General features: G+C 40.0%; 1 protein-coding gene and 1 long non-coding RNA gene across 3 annotated transcripts in view; one reads left to right on the top strand and one right to left on the bottom strand.

Moving 5' to 3' along the window:
• Nucleotides 1-1,266: 1,266 nt before the first annotated feature.
• Nucleotides 1,267-21,353, bottom strand: LOC140479068 (uncharacterized). The gene is made up of 3 exons (XR_011960934.1): nucleotides 21,143-21,353; nucleotides 5,299-5,357; nucleotides 1,267-4,454 (listed from the first exon to the last, which is right to left on the bottom strand). It is a non-coding gene; the product is annotated as an uncharacterized lncRNA (long non-coding RNA).
• Nucleotides 20,358-21,440, top strand: part of ppp2r3a (protein phosphatase 2, regulatory subunit B'', alpha) — a 342,270-nt gene continuing 341,187 nt past the window's right edge. For both annotated transcript variants that reach the window (XM_072572892.1, XM_072572891.1), the window contains exon 1: nucleotides 20,358-20,678. The gene's annotated coding sequence lies outside the window, so the exon portion shown is untranslated. The remainder of the gene's footprint in view (nucleotides 20,679-21,440) is intronic.

The following is a 21,440-nucleotide window of genomic DNA, read 5'->3' as shown; positions in this document are numbered from 1 at the left end:
TCCACAATGGTCTGCCCAGATGAGGAGCAAACAAAGTATTCATCATATCGATGGGCTCCTTCAATGTTTGGTCAAGTTTATTGAACGCCTGAGGCAGACTTGCCTGTTATTCCTCTGCCTCTCGGTGCATTTGCAAATAAATAATTAATGTTTGGCACCGTGACATCATATGCTGCCTGGCCCTCAGCAGGTGCCTAGTCTCCAACAGTCCTCTAAGTGCCAGCAAGCTGGGGTGTTTCCTCCTCAACCAGCTGTGGAGACCTGTTAGTGATGTGCTTACCAGACTCTGCTCCTGATTCTAACCTAGATAAAGGTCTCACTGTGGCGGAAGTCTTTGAGTTGGTGGAGGGTGTGGGTAAAACACATCCACAAATGTTCATTCCCTCCCCCACCGATGCTTCAATTCATTTACACATTTCTCTTCCCCGCCAGTCGGGTACAAAGGAATGGCCCACAATTGTTTTAAAGTGTGAGTGAAAATACATCATATGTCAAGATTTGGAGATGCTGGAGTTGGACAGAGGTGTACAAAGTTAAAAATCACACAACACCAGGTTATAGTGCAACAGGTTTATATGAAAGCGCCTTCGTCAGGTGGTTGTGGAGTATAAGATCATAAGACACAGAATTTAGAACAAAAGTTTACTGAAATGATTTGGAGATGCCGGTGTTGGATGGGGTATACAAAGTTAAAAATCACACAACACCAGGTTAGAGTCCAACAGGTTTAATTGGAAGCATGCTAGCTTTCGGAGCGCCGCTCCTATCACCTGATGAAGGAGTGATGCTCCGAAAGCTAGCGTGCTTCCAATTAAACCTGTTGGACTATAACCTGGTGTTGTGTGATTTTTAACTACTGAAATGGCATATTGAAAAATACCTGAATTGTTTGTTAAGTCTCTCATCTTTTAGAATTACCATGTTGGTTTCAGTTCTTTCATATGTAATTCCCAGAACATTTTTTAAAAGTTATATTCTCAAGTGAACTTTAACATTAGTTGCCATGTCAGCTCAGATAATGCATTGAAGGTGTGAGCGGCCCTATGTGAGGCAGACAGCCTATTGTTAAAGTTCACTTGAAAATGTAATCTAAAAAAAGATTTGGGATATGCGCATGAAAGAACTGAACCCAACATAGTCATTCTAAAAGATGAGAGACTTAACAAACAATCCAGGTCTTTTTCAATGTATAATTTCAGTTGCATCACACTGTAAACTTTTGCTATAAATTCTGTGTCTTACAATCTTATACTCCACAACCACATGATGAAGGAGCAGTGCTCCGAGAGCTAGTGCTTCCAAATAAATCTGTTGGATTATAAACTGATGTTGTGTGATTTTTAACTTCATATGTCAACTGTGACTTTGTGGTAGCACTCTCATCTCTGATTCAGAGTGTGGTAAGATCAAGATCCACACCAGTGTATTAAATCTGGGCTGACATTTCAATGCGTCAGTCGGGGAGTGCAGCACTGATTGGAGGAGCCTACTTTTGCATAAGAATGCAGAGGGATCCAGGTTGTCTCATGCATGAATCATAAAAGGTTAGTAGGCAGAAGCAGAAAGTAATTAAGAAGCTTATCTTTATGCAATCTGCATTACAATATAAATTAAACATAAAAGTAAAGAAGTGCTTCTTCAGTTATACAGGTAATTGGTGAGACTGCATCTTGAATACTGTGTGCAATGTTGGTCTCCTCATTTCAGGAAGGATGTAAATGTGTTGAAAAAGATTCAGAGGACATTTATAAGAATGATACCTGGAATGAGTTAGTTTTATTAAGATAAAACTGGAAAGATTTGTTTTTTTCCCACTGAAGTTTAGAAAAGCAACGGGTAATCTGATTGAACTATATAAATCCTGAACAGTCTTGACAAGGTGAACAAGGAAATGTTGTTGTTCTGGTGGGTGAGTCCAGAACCAGGGGCAATGTTTTACAATTATAGATTACCGTTTTAGGACAGAAATGTTGATTTTCTTTTCTCTCAGAAGATTGTGCGACTTTTTAACACTCTATCTGAAGGATGTATATTTTTAAGGCAGCAGTTGGTAGATGATTGCTTTGCAAGGAAATCAAAGGTTATCGGGAGTTGGGAATTAGAAACACAAGTAGATCAGCATGATCTTATTGAATGACAGAGCAGGCTCAAAGCATGGAATAGTCCACTTCTGCTTCTTAATTCATATGTGGCTATGTCTGCCCTCTCAATCCAAATGCAAGTCTTGTTTGTTCAGAGGTGTGTCATAACATGTCTGAATGGGTTGATTAAAAATGTATAAAATATCCCACAGTATTAGTTTGGACAAAAGCAATGCATTTTCTCCCTGTATCCTGATCTGAAATTGAGCTCTCAACAAACATCATGAGCTAGATTACTCTTATTGTTCTTGTGTTGCCTTATATGAATAAATCAGTGACTGCAACTGGAAATATAGCTTGACCTAGCAATTCAAGCATTATCAATAAGTAATCACTTTTACTTTGTAGGGTTTTCCTTGCAAAGTCATTTTTAACCGTGAAAGCTTTTCTTTTCTCGTAGTGCATACATTCAGCAATTTAAGACCAAGGGTTTTTTTTGTGTAGCAATACATGTTATTAGTTAGGTAGATTTTTTAAGTTGAAGAAGTAAAACAGGCACAGATACAAAATAACGTTTTGGTTTCAATAAGCAAATGATAAGCTCCCCTCTGCATAGGTTAGTGTTGTAGTATATGAAAAGCAATTCTATCAGGTGTCCAGCTCACCACAGGCTACTATTAAATGATGCTCACTCTACAATGTTGAAGAGTCAATAACTCAAATAAGCCAATCTAAATGCATAGCGCATTTCCTGCCTAATGAGCAGCAGCTACAAATAGCATTGCCTCAGGCTGCCTCAAAGGGCTAGTTGAGGAAAAAAGCTGGAAACAAGCAGCAGATTTGTCAGTCTCTCTCTTCACAGCCTAGACACACGCAGTACGTCAGACATGCCCTCCACAGATGCTCATTGACCTATTCCGTTTTTCCAGAATTGTGTGTTTCATTTTCAGACCTCTGGCATTTGCAGTATTTTCCATGTAATTAAAAGGGCTACAATTGAACTATAGGCTAAAAAGAATCTGTGCATAAAATAGAACTGACTAACTCAAGGGTTTAAAATTGGTTAGTAGCCAAATTATAGAGTCATACAGCATGCAAACAGACCCTTCATTCCAACTCATCCATGCCAACCAAATTTCCCATATTGAACTAGTGCCATTTACCTGTGTTTGGCCATCTCTAAACTGTTCCTATTCATGTGCTATCTAAATGTAATTTAAATGTCAGGATGACACGGTGGCTCAGTGGTTGGCACTGCTGCCTCACAGTGCCAGGGACCTGGGTTCAATTCCCATCTTAGGTGACTGTCTGTGTGGCATTTGCATGTTCTCTTTGTGTCTGTGTGGGTTTCCTCCCACAATCCAAAGATGTGCAGGTTAGGTAAATTGCCCATCATGTTAGGTACATTAGTCATGGGTGGATGTGGCAGAATAGGCCCGTGAATTGCTCTTTCTAGGTTTGGTGGGGGCCTGTTTCCATATTGTAGGTAATCTAATCCAATTCTTCTCTGGCAGTTTATTCCAAACATGGACCATCCTCAATAAAAAAGTTGCCTGTCAGGTCCCTTTTTCCTTTCACCTTAAAACTATGCCCTCAACTTTAAACTCCCCTACCCAAGGAAAAAGACCTTTGCTATTCAACTTATCTATGCCCCTCATGATTTTATAAACCTCTGTAAGGTCACCCCAACCTCCTACGCTCCAGTGGAAAAAGTTCTAGCCTTTCCTTGTAACTCAAACCCTCAAATCCTGGCGATATCCTGGTAAATCTTTTCTGAACTCTCTCCAATTTAAGAGTATCCTTCCTATAACAGAGTGACCAGGATTGTACACATTACTCCAAAAATGGCCTCAACAACATCTTGTACAACATCAACATCATGTGCCAACTTTTACACTCAATGGTTATTTGACATCATTTCTACAATGAAAATATAAAAGGATGATTTTCTCTCTGTTTCTATTTGCAGAACGTGAAAAATTGTATTCTTTCTTAGTAGATTTATGAATCCACTTCATGGAATACATTTCTCCCTTGACCTTTAAATTAATTGTTGGTGAATTCTGTCCAAGTCCTTAAAAGGAACATTTCACCACTGGAACTTGTAATGATACAGTCAAAGATTTACCACATTGGAATCCCATACCGTCAAAGAAACCTCTATTTCATCAATTTCACAGATTAAAGTATTTTCCCCAATGCTGCTATGTCATGCCAGGGCTCTCAAATCACAGGGCTGTCTCCACAGTGTTCAGGAATGGAACTCTCAGCAGCTCGGGAAATAGCTTCAATTCTCATGACATACTTGCTGCCTGGATTTGGCATGGCACCTTAACTGGGCACTGAATAAGAAAATCATGCCAACTCCTACCCCTGAAGTCAAAAGAGAAAAAGATGTATCAAAAAATATGACTGTGCATCAAACAATTTTCTATAGATTAAATAGATGACATATTTCTCTGTATATTCCAAATCAATCAAGAGAAAGCTCGGAGTAGCAGGAAGCATGCTCACACAAAAAATAAAATGAAAACATGGAAAAAAATTATTTTGCTACAATAGAGTCTCCATGGCAATAACACTACGTATAGAAATCCTCTGTGCTGTGAAATAATAAGCCAATGAAATCTTTGTCACCAGAAACAGGTATAAAGAAGGTTTTTTTTTAATGAGGGAGTATTCTGGAGTGCTATTGCATGCTATTGCAAGAGCAAATGAGATTGATCTTCAAGTATTTTTACTACCTTGGCCATATCAATCTAGAGAGACTCCTCACTTCTTCCTCACAGACAGTGGCAGGAAATCGGAGCTGAGATTTCTATTTATCACAATGAATGCTTTCAGAGGATCAGTTGCTGGGACTGCATCTTTCAACCTTTCAAGATTTGATTGAATATGGCCCAAAGTATGTGAGATGAAGGAAAGGACAACAGGAACAGTGGTAGCCCATTCAGCCCCTTAAAGCTGTTCCAGCATTCAATTAGATCATGGTAGCTCTGTATCTTAACTCTATCCACCCACCTTGATTCCCTTGCTTGACAAAAAAAATCAATTTTGTTTACATTTTTATTTGAGCTAACGTCAACACATTCCTGAGGGAAATTGCCATTGTGTGTGATAATGTGACATTGCCTCTGAAACAATTAGCTCTAGTTTTGAGATTATGGTCCTGTTTTGGGCTCCCCCAGCAAAGGAAACAATTTATCGCTCTATTTACCTTATCGACTCATTTAATCATCTTCAACATCTAACTTGGGTCTGTTTTTCATCTTCCAACTAGAAAAAAGTTCAAGACAAGTTGATAGTTAATTAAATGAAAGGTAAATAAAAACATTATATACTGTTGACTTTAAAAGCAATAAAATAACTACAAACATTGTAAAGGGCAAGTAAAGGGCTGACTGGCAAGTGGATGTGAAGATATTTCTGTGCTTTATGACTCAGACAGCAAATGTTACATATCTCTCTTTGATAATTTTTGTAACCACTTGAGAAATTGGTCTTGGAGTTTTCCATTCAAGGTTGGCCTGACGTAGTCATAGTGGAAGTTACTAAATCATGCAATGGCCACTTCTTGCCCATGCCTATCAATATGAATGGGCTGTATGGGCTGAATCTTGCCCTATTTTGGATCTTTATTTTCACCTCATCTGCCATGTCACTCTGACACTTCTCTCATCCAATGCTTGCCTGATTCTTACACTTGGCATAGCCAGATGAACTTGCCACTGTGGAAAGGCTTGGATTAGACCGTCACACTGGTGATATTGTCGTCTTTAAAAGGCTGATGTGTCCCAGACAGCCTCGAGCAGTTCGGAGCTGCCCTATATAGTTTGTGACCTCAGCCTCAGACATAACAGCAAAAGGGTATTTGGTGCACTGCTTTGCAGACAGGGACCTGGAATACCTAGTGGAGGCCATGCCAGTCTGGTCCTGGCTTGCAACCTGGATCAATGCAGCCTCAGTCATCTGAAGGAATGCCCAGCAGTTTCGAAAGAAGGCCAATTATCTTCTCTGGTTGGCCGGGGTAAGTGCCACCACCTTCTCTCTGCTACCTCACAATCACTCTTTCTCTGCTACAGCACCCACCTCCTCCCAAGGTTCATGCTCTACCACTCTCACTATTGCATGAAGCATCTTCCTTCACTTGCTCCCAGCTGCACAATCCTCCTGAATCCTATCACTGCATGGGCTCTGTGCAGCGTAACCACCTCAATTGGATCACCTCACCACCTTTCCCCCACCCCAACCAGCACTAAAAGCTGTGGCACCAACTTCCACCATACTCAATCCCTCCTTTTGTCTCATCACAGGAGAAGATAGAACAAAGGGCAGAAAGAGGCAGGGCAGGTACCGGACAGTGCCCAATCCCTTGCACTGGTAATGGAGTCTGTCCTTGACCAACTGTGCCAAGACCCCTTCATTGAAAAGTGTCTCCCTTGACACATGACAATTTGCTTGAAACACACATGGTATGCCTGGTGCATCAGTTGGTGGCACATGTTGCAGATGTGAGACTCACGGAGCAGATGGCCATCCACCAACATATTCACTCACTCAGCTGATGCCAGCTGACAGTCATGCCTTTGTGTCAGATGCCAAGACCCATGGATATGGGGTGTGTACAGTGTACCCTGAGATGCTGGTGTCAGTGTCCAAGATGGTAGTCCAGAGGAGCAGTCATGAGCTGGCATCATCAAGTACCCACTCCAGCTCTCATGTTGGGATTTCTTGACATCTTGTTTCTATCCAGCCCTTGATAGAACAGGAATCTGTACATTAAGGCAAGAATTGATACTGGTGAGGGTGATAATGAGCATTAATCCCTGCAAATAGTCATCTCATTCATCACTTCTTTCTGGAAAATGTGACATCAAGATAGGTCTCATTAGACTTCTTATTCAGTTCTCCCAGATTTCCCGTCATACTCTGTGTCATTCAGGACCTTATACGACTCTGCCCTAAGTTTTGTTATTTATCCAGGCTGTAGCAGTGAATGCATGGTGAAATCATTGTGCAACGTGACCTTACAGGACATCTTGATTTTTAGATGAAACCAAAGAGAGGAGATAGGGAACTGAGTCGTAACCAGACTCTCAGTCATGAATGTAGTTTCAGTTCACAAATCTGGAAGAAAATGGAGGCAAGTTGGTGGTGGGAAGATAATATTTTCCTAATCCTCTGGGCTGTTTGCTATACTGGAGCTTGGCCAGCTCAGATAAATTATAATTACATGTTTCACATGCAGTTTCAAATCAGATATTTTTAAATAAACACAATAGTTTTAATATATTTAAGTGCACAATTTGGATCTTTGTTCCATCTTCCTGATGCTGCAAAACCAATTTTTAAAGAGGAAAATAAACTTGTTGGCATTAATGCCTTGTAGGTCAATGCATTTTTCCAGCTGCCTCTGTTGTCGATCAGAGAGCTGCTTAGGGGGAGCAGTAATGGAGGCTGGTGTTTTTCTTGATAATTCAGCGCAGATTAAAAGTCCTTGAACTTCTGCTATGTGTATATTAATATTCAAACTTATTACATTCCGAAGCAATTCCCCCCGTTATCTGCTATTTCAACAGAAGTAGTGACTCCTTATAATAGCAAGCAAATGGAAAAGGCATTTGCATTCAAATCTTTGCACAGCTTAATTTAAGACATGAGGATCAAATCTGAGAGTTGTTAGCCTGTGAGAATTAATACCACATTGCACGGTGTATTTATCTTCTAAGCCTTCGGGAAGCCTGTGAATCCATTCTTCGTGCACATGTGTTTGTACTAGGATTTTCTGTTTTTCTTTATGTTTTTCGACTCTCACACTCACAACTCCCCACATCACATATCATGGCAGCCATCTTCTCTTGCTCCCATGTTTCTTCCTCTGTCTTCGGATGTGCCCCTATGCTTACACCTCCCTCTCCCCAGGATCAAAAATGCTCACATTTATTTCCTGTGTCCTTTATTGTCAGCACCCTTATGGCTGGTGTGTCAATGGAGTGGCTTCTTGGGTCTGTACTCTCTCACTTTTCAGCACTTGTATCAGCCATCACATTGCATTCGCAAGTAACTCAAGTGAGTAAGATAGGCATTCGGACATGCAAATCCCAGGATAAGGTCAAAGAATGTAGTGTTGAACCCTGTAGCTCATTCATAGTCATTGAATCATGCTATCTATATTCCACTGGTGATGGGAGTGACCATTTCACTGCTGGTCTCTGATTCTTAATGTAGTATAATATTCAATTCTATTCAGGTAACAAGTGAAAAAATTATTTGTAAAGCTTCACTTAACTTGCATGCCCCTTGACCTCTGCTAGCTATCGGTAATAATTAATAATTATTAATAGAATATAGAACAATACAGGATAGGAACAGACTCTTCGGCCCACAATATTGTGCCAAACGTGATGCCAAATTAAACTAATCCCTTCTACCTACCCTTGGTCCATATCCCTCTCTTCCTTGCTTATTCATGTGGTCAACTAAAAGCCCCTTTTTTGCCCCAATCACATTTGCCTCCATCACCACCCCTGACAGCACATTCCAGGTATCTACCACTGTCTGTGTGAAAGACATAGCCTCACACCTCCTTTGAACTTTCACCTTCTTGTATTAAATATATGCACCTTAAATACATGCATAATAATTAAGAGTAGCTTAAAAGAAGTCTCTCTTCAATTTCCGGTCCCTCTTTGTAGGGGAGCATGTGACCCTGATATCTGGAGTGCTTCTCCATTGTGAGATGTACTTGCAGTCATTAAAATAAGCATCTGTTTCATTGAACAATGCATCCAGTCTCACTGTGGTATCTTAAAGGAACATCTTTTGAAATTGCACAAGATACAGTAGCTTCGCAATACCTAAAGTCATTACTGAATTGTAAAATTACTCAATTCAAAATGTCGCATTTGTCACTTATACACATGAACAAAAGACATTCAATTGTTCCCAGCAACTCTCCTTATCAATGTAGTTAATAATTGTTGTCAAGTCTCAAAGCACTACAGGCAAATAAAATAAATAGTTGAATAATTCTGGAAAAACATTTACCTAAGGTGGAAATATGATACATTTTTGAGTATTTTTTAATTGTCATTGTTTCAAAGTTCATCTATTTATGGGATAGACAGGAATGCAGCTACATTAATAACTCACCAACAGGTGTAAAACTGGACACCTACTATAAAAAAGGTTTTCATTTCCATTATCTTTTCAATGAGCAGCCAATCTTACACACAGATATACACCTAGTTGACAAGTGTAAAATCTAACTACATCAGTTTTTATTCTTTAATCGACATAAGGGAAATGTATAATGTTTGTGTCCAAGTGTCTGTTAAACACATCTGTTTCAGATTTCTATACACTCCAAATTGTCAATGTCAAATGTGTGATTGTAGACAAACTTGTAACAAAATAGCCAATTAATTTAACCACATCCAAGCCTATTTTTATGATTTATTTCAGCATCATGTATCCTCATCAAATTATACAGGAATTGCAAAGTCTTAATTTTAAATCAAAGTTGTCTAATCATCAGGCAATGACCAGAACATATTTCTATGCTTAATCAGTGTTAGTGGTGAGGATACTAAATCTGTATACTCGCACATTTGCACAAATTTTGAAAAAAAAGAAGCTTCTTTGGAAATGAAATCCATCAGCTTGAACATCCTGATTGTAGGAAGAAATGATAGTGCTCATAGATTGTGTAATCATGATCAGAAAATTGAAAGAGAAGGATTTGTTAGGGTGAACATCTCTTCAATGTTTCATAAGTAATTCTTCTTGGATGTGAAATATGTAAGGTGGACTTCTCGCAAACAAACATGTTGCCCAATCATATGTTAAACTGAGAACAAAGATGCCTTGAACACTATTTCCCAATATTCCAGTATGCAGGACCCCATTGCTAATTGTATCCAGGAGAAATGGGCATTCAAGGCTAGTGAGTAAAAATAAGCTGAGGGAAAGTAAATACTGACAGTAATGTAAACATAATTCAACCATACCTTATTCATTTTTTTCTTCATTTTGTTTGCTCAGTTGTTATGAAAAATATATTTTGTTCTAGCAACATACTGCCATCAATAGGAATTCCCTATGTGAGATCATTGGAAAGAAAAATCAATGGAGAATTCCAGTCTGCATAAGCATTGGTGTGTGCCTACCCAATGACTTATGTGTATCTGCATCTGCAGACAGCACTTAGTATATCTCATTCCAATAGATGATTAAGACATGTTGTACCTCTATACACAAAGGCAGCAAGACCTGCTATCCTATCACACCACTAAGATCTAGCACTAACTTGACAAACTGTAATGTCACATACTTCAAGTAAATATTGGTAAGACTGAGGCCTTTGATCCCTGCCACAAACACTGACTCCAAACCTCACTGTGGCAACTTCTGAGGCTAACCTAGGCTGTTTGCAACTCAATGCCATATTTGACCCTGAACTGAGCTTCCACACAATGAAAGGCACAAATCACATAACACCAGGTTATAGTTCAACAGGGTTTATTTGGAAGCACTAGCTTTTGGAGCGCCACTCTTTCTTCAGATGGTTGTGTAGCAGGACCATAGTACACAAAATTTACAGCAAAATATTACAGTATCATGCAAGTAAAATGACATATTTAACAAACCTCAATTGTTGTTAAGTCTTTCATCTACACAATCACTAAGACAGCTTATTTCCAGCTTTGAATCAATACCTGACTTCAACCTGTCTCAGCTGATCTGTTGATCTCTAGATTTCACAATACAGCAGTTTCCATGCTGGTCTGCCATTTTCCACCCTCTGCAATCTCAAGCTCTTTCAAAAGTCTACTAATTGCATTCTAACTTGCAGAAAGTTCATTGTGCAGATCAATGTGTCTGCTGACATACATTGGCTGGTATTCTAGCCATGCCTCAGTTTGAAAATTTAATCCTTGTTTTCAAATCCTCCCATGACTGCACCCCTCCTGATCCATATAACCTCCTTCTGCTGAGCAACGTTCCATGATATTTACTCAGCTTCATTTCTGGAACTTGTGCATCCCCGATTTTAATTGCACCACAAAATAGGCAGTCACAGTTCAGTCTCTTGATCCTAAATTCTGGAATTACTTCCCTAAACCTCTTTACCTTTCATTCTCTTCCTTTAACTGCCGCTGAAAAGCCACTTGTTTGATTAAGTTTTGTATCTTCTCTCACAATATAACACTGTATGACTCAGAATCAAATATTGATCATGTTCCTGTAAAACACCCTGAACCATTTTACTTGAAGGGCCATGTGAATACAAGTTGCAAGTGTTGTGCTGAGAAACACGACAACCACAGTTCTCGTGCTTTTGGTTTCATTGTGGAACAGAGTATATGCCATGATACTGTTATCAATTCTAGGAGATTGAGTCATGAAGAGATCTTGCTGCCACTCCAGAGCCTGAACTTGGGTGCTAGCCTTATGTTCTAGTGTTGTTGTGCTAGTCTACTGTTCTAGTGCTACTAGGCTAGAGTGTTGTGAAGGTTACAGCTGAAGGAGACCTAGAAACTCCCTGTATGCTTTTTGTAAAATGGAAAAGAATGTACAGCCTTTCTCTCTCTCTCTCTCTGTCTCTCTGATTGCTGGAAGCATGAACCTGGCAACACAGATAGCAACAGCTCTCCCTGACAATATGATGCTAAATTTTGTCTGTTATCACTAAATTGAGAATGCATCTTGGTTTCCAGTTAACAGGAAAATTTACTGTTGCATCTTGTAAGAAGCCTTACACAAAAGGGGCCCATTGTACACTCATAGGATGACATGATAACTTAAATGCAATGATGAGTGTTGTATTGTTATGACAATGGACCATAGCCCTTGAATTACATACAGACATATCAAATTGTTAAGTAAAATAGGTTGCTTTGGCTAAAAAAGCATATGAGGCCGAGATGGCTGAGAATGTAATTCAGTGACTGTCTCTTAAATTCCTGTGTGCTTGTCACCCATGTCGAGAGAGATCATGGAGTGTTGGATCTGGAAAAGTGTCAGGCAATTTCAAAGAGGCACTTTTACAGGAGGAGTACAATGTAAAAACCTGAGCCACCTTGTGCCAGTTTCGTCCCCAGGCAGTGTTGGAACAGAAAGCAGTCTAGGTTAGAGGCTTGTCTGTTTCCTCTTGCCAGCAATTCACAAGAGCAGGGGTTAAAAATCGTATGCACCTCTGGTCTCTGTGTGTGCTAGCCTACAAGGTTAGAGTGTTGTGAAAGTTACAGCTGAAGGAGACCTACAAACTCCCTGTATACTTTTTGCAAAATGGAAAAGAATGTACAACCTTTCTCTCTCTCTCTCTCTCTCTGATTGCTGGAAGCATGTCACCCATCAAAAGCTACAGTTGAAGAGGAAACTGGACAACTTTTCTCACTACGTTTCCTCTGGGTGCTCCGGTTTCTTTCCACAATCCAAAGATGTGCTGGTCAGGGTGGGTTGGCCATGCTAAATTGCTAGTAATGTTAGGTGCATTAGCCAGGGAAAATAAGCGAAAGGTTCTGGGTGGGTTACTCTTTGGAAGGTTGGTGTGGACTTGCTGGGCCAAAGGCCTGTTTCCACACTGTAGGGATTCTTCTAAAATTTAAGATGTAAAGACTACAGAATCTCCAAAATGACTGCTCAGCTACAAAAGTCAATGCTACTGGAATTATCCTACTTAATGACCACAAAGTTTCACCATCTACTCCATAATGACTGATTTGAACTTCTTTTAAAGTATTTTGTTTAATCCCTTCTCATTTCTAATGTTTGCATATGTGTTATCTTTAATATTTCTTCATGTTTTAGTAAGCAATAAACTCACTCTGTTTTATCTCAAGAAAGCCTTGTTACGTTGATTCGTTTGGAAACTTATATACATTAGAATTCGGAAAAGTATCTGCAAAGGAAGGGATCCTTTATTTTAAGGTAACTTTGATATGACCAACAGAGGGAGGCAGTTGGTTAGAGAAGGAGAGCCTGCGCGTCTCTTCTCACCAAGCATCGTCACAAATTGGGGAACTTCACCCAGGAACCGGTCATGATACATTTGGGAATCAACTGCAACTGAGGAACACTCTTCTGTCTGATCTTAGGTCAAATTAATAGGTTGGATTGAGACCATAAGATGTAGGAGCAGAGATTGGCCATTCAGCCTATTTGGGTCTGTTCCAGCCATTCAATGAAGACATGGCTGATCTGATCATCAAAAAAAATTTAAGGGGAAATGAAACTCAGCTCTTCTTCATTTTAAAAGCAAACTATTTAGACAAGCCATGACACACTTCTGGGCAGTATTTATACATAAGAATGTAAGTACTAGTAGCATTCAGCCCCTCAAGCCTGCTCCACAATTCAATACAATCATGGCTGGTCTCAGCTCCACTTTTGTGCATGCGCTCCATAATCCATTAACCTATGACTGACTAATGTCTATCTCTTCCTTAAAATTTACTCAATGTCTTGACAACCATGACACTCTGGCTGGGAATTCCACATATTCACAATCCCTTGAGAAAAGTAATTTCTACGTCGCTATTTTAAATCTGCTATCCGTTATCCTAAAACGATGACCCCTTGTTCTAGATTGTCCCACGACAGGAAATGTGTTTACAAAAAGTAATTTACTAATTGTTTAATTTATGAAATAGGTGATTTGGTTTGGGCACTCGAAAACTAAACTGATTTCTCTCTCCTCTGTGACTACGTTCATGCCTGGGAGAGGCAGCATAGGACTTGAAGAAGGTATGATGGGTTACAGGGGAGGAACTCAAGAAATATGCAAGTTTAGTTCTGGTAAAGAGTGGAGATTTAATAATATCTGGTTAGGAACATAGATTTGAGTGAGAAATAAGCATAACTAATTAGAATAAATAAACATAATAAACAGAAACACATTCTATGAGTTAAAATAGTGCTCCATAGCAAGCAATAGTTTAATCGCTAAAAAAGGTGACACTTGGCAACCTCACACCCAGGCATAAAAGTAAAATGTTAATTACAGACAAAATACTGAGATCATCAAACTTTAAGAATGGCAAAGATCCTTATCACAAGAATTCCATTAGAAAACAGGCTAAAACAACACTCAAAGAGAGAGAGAAATTAAAATGCTTTACTGATAATCATTTAATGATGATTACTCTAAGCTTGAAAGAGTAAGGTAAAGATGAAAGGAAGATCCTTTTACAAAAGTAAAACATCTCTATTGGTAAACTTTCAACAAAGGATTCTTTTAAGCTTAAAAAAAAGGGAGAGGTGAAAGGAGTATGAAACATCACAAATAAATTGACTAGATAACAGTTCACAACTTCATCAGGAATGATTTGGAGATGCTGATGTTGGACTGGGGTGTACAAAGTTAAAAATCACACAACACCAGGTTATAGTCCAACAGGTTTAATTGGAAGCACACTAGCTTTCGGAGCAACGCTCCTTCATCGGGTGGTAGTCTGAATCTTCACACAATCAGGAATCTTCACACAATGAAATTGGTACAATGTTAATAGATACAACACCACTTGAAATTGGGAGAAGCCCATATAGAGAGTTGACACCCATCTTGCTCAGTAGAAATCAAATTACTACAAAAAAAGATCCTTTTGCTGAAATTGGGATGTAATAGAAACTCTTAGATATTACTTCACAAAAGAAATTTTCTCCCAACAGAGAACGTATCACACTTGCTTGGGACTTGAAGGTAAAACTCTAAATATTGATAGGTATTCTATTCTTAGCTATTCCTTGATGTTCTTAGACATTCTTGAATATTTATAAACAAGATCAAACTGGTTTAATTGAAAGCACTAGCTTTCCGAGTGCTACTCCTTCATCAGATGGTTATGGATAACCACCACCTAATGAAGGAGCAGCCCACAACCACCTAATGAAGGAGCAGCCCACAGCCACTTGATGAAGGAGCAGCGCTCCAAAAGCTAGTGCTTCCAATTAAACCTGTTGGACTATAACCTGGTGTTATGTGATTTTTAACTTTGTACACCCCAGTGCAACACCAGCATCTCCAAATCAAGATCAAACTGGATTCTGTTAGATTGATCTTTTAATAGTTTTAGTACAAAGTTACTTGTGAAAAGTGATTTGTCTGAGAGTTTCTGTTCAAAATTGGAATATTGTTTGCAATTCCCGTCTCCCTCCTACAGAGAGGACGTTGTGAAACTTGAAAGGGTTCAGAAAAGATTTACAAGAATGTTGCCAGTGTTAGCGAGTTTGAGCTATAGGGAGAAGCTGAATAGGCTGGGACTGTTTTCCCTGGAGTATCAGAGGCTAACGGGTGACCTTATATAGATTCATAAAATTATGAGGGGCATGAATAGAGTACATAGACAAGGTCTTTTCTTTGGGGTGGGAGTCCAGAACTAGATTGCATTGATTTAGAGTGAGAGGGGAAAGATTTAAAAGACATCTAAGGGGCATTTTTTTCAAGCAAAGGGTGGTGCGTGTATGAAATGACCTGCCAGAGGAAGTGGTGGAAGTTGGGATATTTACAACATTTAAAAGGCATCTGGATGGGGATATGAATAGGAAGGCTTTAAAGGGATATGGGCCAAGTGTTGGCAAATGTGTCTAAATTAATTTAGGTTATCTGGTCAGCATCAACAATTTGGACCGAATGGTTGATTTCTGTGCTGTACATCTCAATTACAATAACTGAAGTCAATTGTCTGGGTTAAGTGTTTTTAATTGCAACTGAAATGATCTTAATATCGTAAGATGCTTTCTGAAGTGTGGAAGCATATTTTCTGAAGAGAAAAATCCCAGATCTTTAAAATATCCATGATGTTTACAGCATAGTCAAGGTTTATTAAAATTAAAGAGTCTGCTTGGAGGATGGTGACATTCTTAGGCAGTTTTGAACCCAAGGGATGATTATGTAAATCTTTCAAGCCCAAAACTTGACATGTTTTTGGAATTGGCTGGCTTGAACTCAGCAGACAGAAGTTATTGGAGTAATATCAATCTAAATTAGCTCTGAATCAGAGTTGGGGGGTATAAATTACTTTATGGAATGAGACAAGAAGGGGAGGGAAATTGGAGAGTCTGTTGAACAGCCTGTTTGTTCTCGCAACATAGACGTTGATGAGCTCCAAGCACACAGAGTCATAGAAATGTTCAGCACAGAAACAGACCCGTTGGTCCAACTTGTCCATACTGACCAGATATCCCTACCCAATCTAGTCCCACCTGCCAACATCCGGCCCATATCCCTCTAAACCCTTCCTATTCATATACCCATCCAGATGCCTTTTAAATGCTGCAGTTGTAACAGCCTCCACCACTTCCTCTGGCAGCTCATTCCATATACGTACCACCCTCTGCATGAAAATGTTGCCCCTTAAGTCTCTTTTATGTCTTTCCCCTCTCACCCTAAATCTATGCCCTCTATTCTGGACTCCCCCACCCCAGAGAAAAGACTTTGTCTATTTATCCTATCCATGCTCCTCATGATTTTATAAACCTCTGTAAGGTCACCCCTCAGCTTTTGATGCTCCAGGGAAAACAGCCCCAGCCTATTCAACCTCTCCCAATAGCTCAAATCCTCCAACCCTGGCAACATCCTTGTAAATCTTTTCTGAGCCCTTTCAAGTTTCATAACATCTTTCCGATAGAAAGGAAACCAGAATTGCACGCAATATTCCAACAGTGGCCTAGCCAATGTCCTGTATAGCCGCAACATCACCTCCCAACCCCTGGACTCAATACGCTGACCAATAAAGGAAAGCATATCAATGCCTTCTTCACTATCCTATCTACCTGCAAATCCACTTTCAAGGAGCTATGAGCCTGCACTCCAAGGTCTCTTTGTTCAGCAGCACTCCGTAGGACCTTACCATTAAGTACATAAGTCCTGCTAAGATTTGCTTTCCCAAAATGCAGCTCCTTGCATTTATCTAAATTAAACTCCATCTGCCACTTCTCAGCCCATTGGCCCATCTCATCTAGATCCCATTGTAATCTGAGGTAACCTTCTTCACTATGCACTACACCTCCAATTTTCACGTCATCTGCAAACTTACTAACTATACCTCTTATGCTCATATCCAAATCATTTATATAAATAATGAAATGTAATGGACCCAGCATTGATCCTTGTGGCACTCCACTGGTCACAGGCCTCCAGTCTGAAAAACAACCCTCCACCACCACCCTCTGTTTTCTACCTTTGAGCCAGTTCTGTATCCAAATGGCTAGTTTTCTCTGTATTCCATGAGATCTAACCTTGCTAATCAATCTCCCATGGGGAACCTTATCAAACGCCTGGCGGAAGTCCATTTGGATCACATTTATTGCTCTGCCCTCATCAATCCTTTTTGTTACTCCTTCAAAAAACTCAGCCAAGTTTGTGAGACATGATTTCTCACACACAAAGCCATGTTGACTATCCCTAATCAGTCCTTGTCTTTCCAAATACATTACATCCTGGCCTTCAGGATTCCCTCTAATAATGTGCTCACCACCAACGTCAGGCTCACTGATCTATAGTTGCCTGATTGTTGGAGGCAAGGGCAGCGAAAGGACAGCTGAGGGGTTTCAGCTGAGAGTTGGCAGCAGATAAAAGAAGTTGAGGCATCTTTACATTCCAATATTTTCTGGGTTCAGTAGGCAATTTCAGCACATGAGAAGAGGACCCAATAATACTTTATGCAGTTCATGCAGATCAAGCAGTGAATGGCTGAACCAGTTATTTGCAGTATCCAGTAAAATCTGTGCCCGTGGAGTTAAGGGAATGGGGGTGAGGACCAAACAGAGGGGAATGGCTGCATGACAGAGTAATGATGTTCATGGGGATCAGGGCATCAAAAGTGGAGCTGAGGATATTGCTCAGCAGGTTGATAACTTGCATGGATGTAGTCATGAACAGAGGGCCAATGGCAAGATATTTAGGATTTTGAAAGTGCAATTGTTGGTGAATTGGAAAAGTTATTTTTCCAAGGGTGCAGAGGAAGTATGGTTGGGAGTGGAAGGGCAGTATCAATTGAGTTTGATTCAAGGAAGTGATCAGCTATTGAAACTAAGCCAATCAAAGCCAAAGAGTTGCAGGCAGAGCTTCTGACCTTTGCTGAATGTACTAAGTTTTAGCTAGGAATATTTTTAGATGTTGGCCACGGCTCACTTGACAGCACTGTCACCTCTGAATTACAAGGCTCTCACAGTTTAAGCCCAACTCCAGGACGTGAGAACAAAAATCAAGACTGATATTCGATGTCATACTGAGGATGTTCTGTGCTAGAGGAAGTGCCACCTTTCAGTTGAGATCTTAAATCAAGGCTCCAAGCTCCCTTCTCAAATGGATGTAAATGATCTCATGGTATTATTTAAAAGCAAAAAAGGGAAGATGCAAATGTCGTATTTCTGAGCAGTGAACGGTGACACACCAACTTGTATGCACAGCAGAATTATTCACACTGCTTTAAAATGTCAGCTCCATGCTTACAGCTCTAGATTCCAGCAGCTCCTACTAATTTGTTCATTTTTGTTCTGAGTCCACATTGGGTTTACGGAATCAAGTAAAGTCAGGTATCAATAGTAAACAGACTCACATTATAATGGAGAACAATTTAGATAAATGTGAGGTGCTACATTTTGGAAAGGCAAATCAGGGCAGAACTTATACACTTAAAGGTAAGGTCCTGGGGAGCTTTGCTGAACAAAGAGACCTTGGAGTGCTGGTTCATAGCTCCTTGAATATGGAGGTAGGTAGGATATTGAAGAAGGTGTTTGGTATGCTTTCCTATATTGGTCAGAGCATTGAGTATAGGAGTTGGGAGGTCATGTTGCAGTTGTGCAGGTCATTGGATAGGCCACTTTTGGAATGTTGTTTGCAGTTCTGGTCCCCCTCCTATAGGAAGGATGTTGTGAAACTTGAAAAGGTTCATATAAGATTTACAATGATGTTTGGAGAGTTTGAGCTCTATGGAGAGGCTGAATAGACTGGGGTATCAGAGGATGAGGGGTGACTTTATAGAGGTTCATAAAATCATGAGGGGCATGGATAAAGACACAAGGTCTTTTCCCTGGGATGGGGAGTCAAGAACCAGAGAACATAGGTTTAGGCTGGAGGAGCAACATTTAAAAGGGATGTAAGTGGCAATTTTTTGAGCTAAGGGAGGAAGTAGTGGAGACTGTTACAATTACAACATTTAAAGGCACCTGGATGGATATATAAGTAGGAATAGTTTAAAAGAATATGGGCCAAGTGCTGGCAAATGTGACTAGTTTAGTTTGGGATAGCTGATTGGCGTGAATGAGTTGGACCAGTTTCCGTGCTGTCCACCTCTATGACTCTAATTGGACACTATCAGCTTTATCTTTGATTTGGAGATGTTGGTGTTGGACTGGGGTGTACAAAGTTAAAAATCACACAACACCAGGTTATAGTCCAACAGGTTTAATTGGAAGCACACTAGCTTTCGGAGCGATGCTCTTTCATCAGGTGATAGTCCGAAAGCTTGTGTGCTTCCAATTAAACCTGTTGGACTGTAACCTGGTGTTGTGTGAATTTTGGCTTTATCCTTGCTATCCTAGCTGGCATTTACTCAATCAACATCACAAAAATCAGATTGTGAGGCTATATGACATTGCTATTGGGGAGGTTTGCTGCCACATTTGATATATTCCAAGTTCAATAGCCCATCACTGGATGTAAAGAGCTTTGAGACACTCAGTGGTCAGGTTCATTATCTATAAATCCAAGCCTGCATTTATTTTATTTCAGGACTGCATCACCCCCAAAATATTTAAGTTAATGAAAAATACAATTGACAATAATTTTAATTCCAAATCTGCGACCCTCACTAAGTTGGCATCAGTTCAGAAGCTGGATTGAGAACCCCCTCCCCACCCCTTTCCCATGATTAACCAGCCTATCAGCACCTTCCATTTAGACTTTGAGCTGAAGAATATTCGTTACAGGTATTCATCAACAGCAGTTGTTCCATCTCCTAGTAAACTCGAAGAGTGAGAAAAACTTAAAGGGAAAATTACAAATTATTCAACAGATCCTGACTCAATATTTTTTCATGATGTTACTTGAATTCTTTCTGAAAACAGATGTCGCATAAACTCAGAGTAAAAAAAAACTTCAAGTACGCACGCTGCTTTTGGTTTGATTTGCTGAAAGCCATTTTTAGAGTACGTTTATAATAGATCAGTCTGAACTGGTTTTTAAATCCTAGTGTGTACACTATCTCCAGCCAAGTCATGTGGTACTCTCAGTGTCGCTCCAGAGTTTCCAGACTCTGATTGGCTCTCATTAACTCCCTCAGAGGTTCCCCCTCCAACACCAGCACAATCCTGAGTTCCTCTGAGAAATCTCCTCTACGGCATCTGCCTGCCTATGACTCTCCCAGTTAGAATGGAGTAAGTTAAAGAGTTTCAGCAGGGTTGTGTAGTCGGCTCTCAGAGCTTGCCAGTGGAAGTCTGTTCCTCCCTGTTTTTTTTGCAGACACCTCACCCAGAAAAGAAAGTAAAAGTCCCGAGGCAAACAGCAGGAACTGTCTCAAGACTTTTTTTCTTTTATAAACTGTGTAGTCCCTTCATCAGCTAAGCGAGAAGAACATCACTGAAAGTTAAAGGGTATGTGAAGTATACATATTTATGTTCTGTGCAAACTGTCGTTAATGATCATTTTTTTAAAAAACGAGTCTTGGAGACTGATTTATTCAAATGAATTGGATGCAACAGTGCTGCTTTGATTGTACTTATTGTAACCATGATGAAAGCCTTTTGTGAAAATATGTGTTAAAGAGAGCTCCTGGTAGCATGATATTTAAATGTACTGCTCTCGGCTTGTTTTGTGTTTAAGTAATTATGAGATTGAAATTAGAAGCTATAGGGCTTCTATCAGAGCGTTTGGAGTGAAGAGGGGTATCTGGAGAAAGATTTACTGATTCCTAAAGGTATAAGTAAACACTCTTCGTTATACTTTGGAGCTGTGTTGAATCCTGAGTAATCGGGGTGCTGTTATCACAATTGTATAGAAATAAGTTTCGTGCTGAGCAGGATGGGCAGCATTGAAGTTACTCTGACGATCTGCTTACCTGGAGACATTGAAAAGTGTGTTTGGTCTACAGGGATGGGTGTTCTGAAGTGGTGTCACCTCGAGCATGGCTCTGCTTGCTAGCGCGCGCGCACAGTCCCATCGAATCCGCTTTCGCTGTGTCACGCCGGGAGCTATCTCCATTTACACAATATAGTTACAGCGACAACAAACAAACAAGTGTAGCTGATGCCTCACAGCATCAAACAGTGTTAGACAGGGCAGTGAGCAGGATCCACGTGACCAAGTCTCTTACTGCTCGACAGTGCATGTTGTCCTGGTGGGGGTGGGGGGGTCTG

The sequence above is a fragment of the Chiloscyllium punctatum genome, chromosome 6 (genome assembly GCF_047496795.1).
Source record: "Chiloscyllium punctatum isolate Juve2018m chromosome 6, sChiPun1.3, whole genome shotgun sequence".
Lineage (NCBI taxonomy): Eukaryota > Metazoa > Chordata > Chondrichthyes > Orectolobiformes > Hemiscylliidae > Chiloscyllium > Chiloscyllium punctatum.
The sequence above is the reverse complement of the archived record's forward strand: the minus strand, read 5'-3'. Positions and strand labels throughout refer to the sequence as shown.